Genomic DNA, 4,309 nt, shown 5'->3' with positions numbered 1-4,309 from the left:
ATTAACTTTGTCCAATTATATTATGACCAAATGGATAGTATGTAGTCTTTCATGTTATGTGAGTTGTATGCCCATATATTGTAACAAAAGATCAGTCAAATGAAGGCAGTCTGACTGAGGTACGTAGATAATTTAAATATTTGTGTTTTTGGCTCACTGACATGCATATACACTGACAGCATCCACAACTAGAAGACATTACCAGAATCTAAGTGCTGTGAAGTAATATTTTATTTTACTGAATATATATCTTTTTTTTCTTAACGGAAGCCCGCATTTGTTCGGGGCAATGTTTTTTGAACTAGCGTTCCTGATGGCGTTACCGTTGCTGGTAAATGTAAATTTTGTAAGACGTAACTCCCCTGCACCAACGCCTTAGCACCAACTGCTACACCAACTTAAAGAAATCAGCAACTAAATTATTGAATCACTGAAACGTCAATAAAAAAGTCGACGACGCCGACGAATCGTGCAGCGCAGCACTATAAACCATAGCTCCACAAACACAGAAGCACTTTGCACGTACTGTGGGCAGCAGATAGCTGATGTTTGTTTACTGCACACAACATTTTCCCACAAGCTACACAGCTGCAGCAGTAAAATGGAATCTGACGTGACTCAGGGATTTCAGAACCCTTCAAAAAATCTTGAAACTGCCCATGGTATCTCTTTGAAACCACTGAACAAGCAATGCGCTACATATTAGGCACACCTGTAGCTCAGTAGCAAAGGCACTGATAAAATGTTTGCAAAAAGAACAGCGATTTTCAACACATACATCACAAAATACGACACTCGTCGCTGCAACAACGATGGCGATTGCATAATGATGATGATGTTGGTGTAACTTCCGCTGGATTGGCATATGTGTTATTAAACATTTAACCTCCACCACCCAATTATAATGAACGGCCACAGAAATTAAAGTATTACAAAAAATAAGTACTCAATAAGCACGAGCTAAAGCAATGGCAATGACGCCTGCCCGTCTACCCAATCACCATCCATCATCCATCCATCCAACCAGTTCGAACCAGTTCAGTTTCAACGGTTGAAACTTCAAACTTTCCGGACGCGCAACGGGTAGCAGTTGGGGTCTTCGCGGCTGCATTCCACTGGTTGTTATACGAAAATCTTTCGAAGTTCTAATCTCCCGCGCGTTTTGTCTTGCAATTTTTGAGCATAGCGAGAACGTACGCCGTGCTGTCCAGTGATAAGAGCTGTTGAGCGCAGCAGAGCTCCCAGAGTACTGTGGTGGACAACGTTTCTTTGTTCTCTGGCTTTCAAGTTTAAGGGGTGAGTTCACTCTTCATTAAAGTATGTGCCTGTTTCTGTGCACCAAATCGCATGTAGTAGAGATGCGTGGCATAATATTGGAATATCGTTTCCTTTATTTCGGCTTCGTATCACCGATTGAAGCATATTGGAAGTGTGGGTTGACCTGACTGCACTTGCATTCAAAGTAGTGATTAACGTTGTATGTTCGGCAGTACAACGTTTCATTAAGTGCCTTGGTTCGTCTTTGTGCTAAAACAAATACGGTATCACTAATTAACCATCGAGATTAACGAGTTTTCGATGACTGTTGAAGTCTTGAGTAAACGAAAGTCGACAGTTACGGTTTGCAGGGCGGACATGCCGGAACATAAATGCTGGTTAGTTCATTGTCATGTCAGCCCGACTTCGGTTGTTGCATTTTTCGCTGGTAGTGAAACTACACACCGAAAATTTTGCGCAAGTACTTTTGTTTGCATATCATGGTTTCATAGCAACTGGGTTTTTCTTTTTATAGGTGCTTGGACTATCTTGCATCGGTGGATATGAAAATAGTGGTAACCTACCCTACGAAACAGCTGTTTGCACATAAGCTTAACAGTTCCCTGTGAGGTGAGGGGAAGCAGTTGTCACTGACGTGTGACTGTGTTGTCCTCCAATGTTCCTGATGTTCGATGTGCCCCCTAATCTTACTCTGGAAGGTGCCTCTTTAAATTTTTTGACAACAAAGTATTGCAAATATAGTTGGTGGAAGACTCTAACTGCTTTCCATTTACATGGTTGTCTTGTGGTTAACGAAATCGAACTTTTTTTCAGATGCTGTGAAAGTCAGCAGGGAAGTGCGATGTAGAAGAAACGACTGCCAGAAGCTTGCTAAGGAACCGCACAACCTGTGTGGGCAGCAGACAAAATATTCATCAAACGGTACAAAACTAGTATTTTTGTGCTTTGTCGTTTTGAGACATCCTTGGTATTGTATGGAGAACAGCGTGACTATGTCATTCCGTCTTACTTCACCCAAACAGCTATCTGGTAGTAGTGCAAGATTTGAGTTCCTAAAAGGTTTATTCACTGAAGTCACCTCAGCGCCATACTATAGGTCCCGCAATGTTTAGTCCTTGCATTTGTTTGCTGCATTATGCTTTTTAGGTGACTATTAACACCAAAAATATGGAAATTGCTCAGACATTCTACAAATCACAGAGCAACAAGTTTTAAACACCAGATATACGGTGAGTATAATATGGGTAACAGCTTGACTGAAATCTACAATAGGGCCGATGGCAGCAAATCTGCCTGCTAGCGACAGTGGCGGTCTCCTGCGGATGACGTCATGTGAATAAACTTGTATACTACTTGTACGTACTTATAATATTTGACGTGGTGATACAGCCCTTGCTTTGTATTGTCTTTTATAATATACACAGTGTTTATTTTTATCCTGTACAGAAGCTTTGCACCAAAGTTATGAGAGCAGCACAGATGTTGTTTTAGCGTAATGGAGTGATGGAAGTGCTGCACCAATCATGGAGTGCTTAGCAGTCGCCTGCTCGACCAGGTAAGGTCGTGTGTCACGAGAAAACGCCTGTCACATTGATGTACTTTCACAGCGAAAGCTGTTACATCCTCATTTCCCTGAGATCCTGGCAGCGTCCGCTAGAGCCCTGTGCAGATAAGATTTTTAGCATCCGCGTACACGTTATCCGATCCGCACCATTGCATACACAACCGTTTAGATCCGCAAGTTTCGAAGGACGCGTAAACACAGCCGGAAGAATGTTGGTATAATTTCGGATGCCTCCATGCTCTCATGGAAGGACTCATGGCGACAAGCAAAGGTAAACCTTTCAACAAACGCGATATGGAGAGACTTCTGGAACGCTTCCTCACCGGTGCTCGTGTGGACGCCAAAATGCCTTCTCTCCCGTCTTGGCCGTGCATGGTCAAAGGTGAACCCGGACATGCGCTCGCTGTCGGTGCGCAATACAAATAAATTGCTAGTAGAAAAATTATAGCATGCGGTATATCTGCATCCGACCTCGAGCCATCCGATCCGCACACCGCAGAAAGTGATAAATTCTCATCCGAATCCGCAAGTATCTTACGGATATCCGCTTCCATCCGCGGATGGTGCAGGTCTCTAGCGTCCACATCAGGTAGTGACGCGCAAACAGATTTTCAGCTGTTGCTGCAATTTGTGTTGTGTAGCTGTAACAGTTCGGTGATTTTTGTACATGCAGCTTCTTTTCTTTGTGTCTCTCAGATCAGTGTTGATACAGCTTTTGCTCTTATGTGGCCAGACAAGCATCCCGTGAAAGAGTGTGCATAGCCACTAAACAAACTAGTTAGAACTAGCAGGCTACATAATGCTTTCTGACATGTTTTGTTCTATTTTCTAGCCACAGTGAGTCATTGGAGGCAGTGCTACAGCACCAACAATCACTCGTTGGAAGAAAGGAATGAGGTGGCCATCAACACCCTGCTGCCAGTTCAACACTCCTCAGTCAAAACACAAGACGCCTGCTTGGCGGCAAAGTCAATCCAGTTTTAGACAAGAGTTTTGTACCGTAGACTTCGTGTGTGGTTTACTGCGAATAAATGTTTATGCTGAGATCCGTGTTGCTATCAATTATATCATATTTCTGCATGAATGCATGCCAGGACGGTAGCAGGACTAGTCATGGTCTAAAGGTGGCTAAAGTAAGGTACAGGAAATGTATAACTCTAGACCTGTCGACTGAATGGAGGGATAAAATTGGTCTAGCTGTAGACTTCATGTCTAATACATGGTTAAGTGTCTGACCCTGTTCCAGACATCCAGGTCAAAAGAGTGTCTAAATCACGGCTAGGTACATAGACATCGGATGTCTAGGGCTAGATGGCTAGGTGGCGTAACGTTAGACGTGTTATTTGACGTCTAGTGGAGGGATACTAGACATTTGGTCTAATTGCGTAGACATTCTATAGACATTCCTTATCTCTTTTTTTAGACGTCATTTAGACGTTTACTAGCCCACCATGTGCTCCCTGGGTT

At 43.1% G+C, this 4,309-nt stretch overlaps 1 long non-coding RNA gene across 2 annotated transcripts; it reads left to right on the top strand.

Moving 5' to 3' along the window:
- Window positions 1-273: 273 nt before the first annotated feature.
- Window positions 274-3,888, top strand: LOC135378590 (uncharacterized). 2 transcript variants are annotated; one of them, XR_010418491.1, is made up of 5 exons: window positions 277-1,296; window positions 1,793-1,887; window positions 2,092-2,199; window positions 2,725-2,833; window positions 3,675-3,888. It is a non-coding gene; the product is annotated as an uncharacterized LOC135378590 (long non-coding RNA). The 2 variants fall into 2 exon arrangements; XR_010418490.1 differs by having other exon boundaries at window positions 274-1,296; window positions 2,092-2,833.
- The last annotated feature ends 421 nt before the right edge of the window (window positions 3,889-4,309 follow it).

The sequence above is a fragment of the Ornithodoros turicata genome, chromosome 1 (assembly GCF_037126465.1).
Source record: "Ornithodoros turicata isolate Travis chromosome 1, ASM3712646v1, whole genome shotgun sequence".
Taxonomy (NCBI): domain Eukaryota; kingdom Metazoa; phylum Arthropoda; class Arachnida; order Ixodida; family Argasidae; genus Ornithodoros; species Ornithodoros turicata.
Note: the sequence above shows the minus strand (reverse complement) of the source record. Positions and strands in the feature narration are given on the sequence as shown.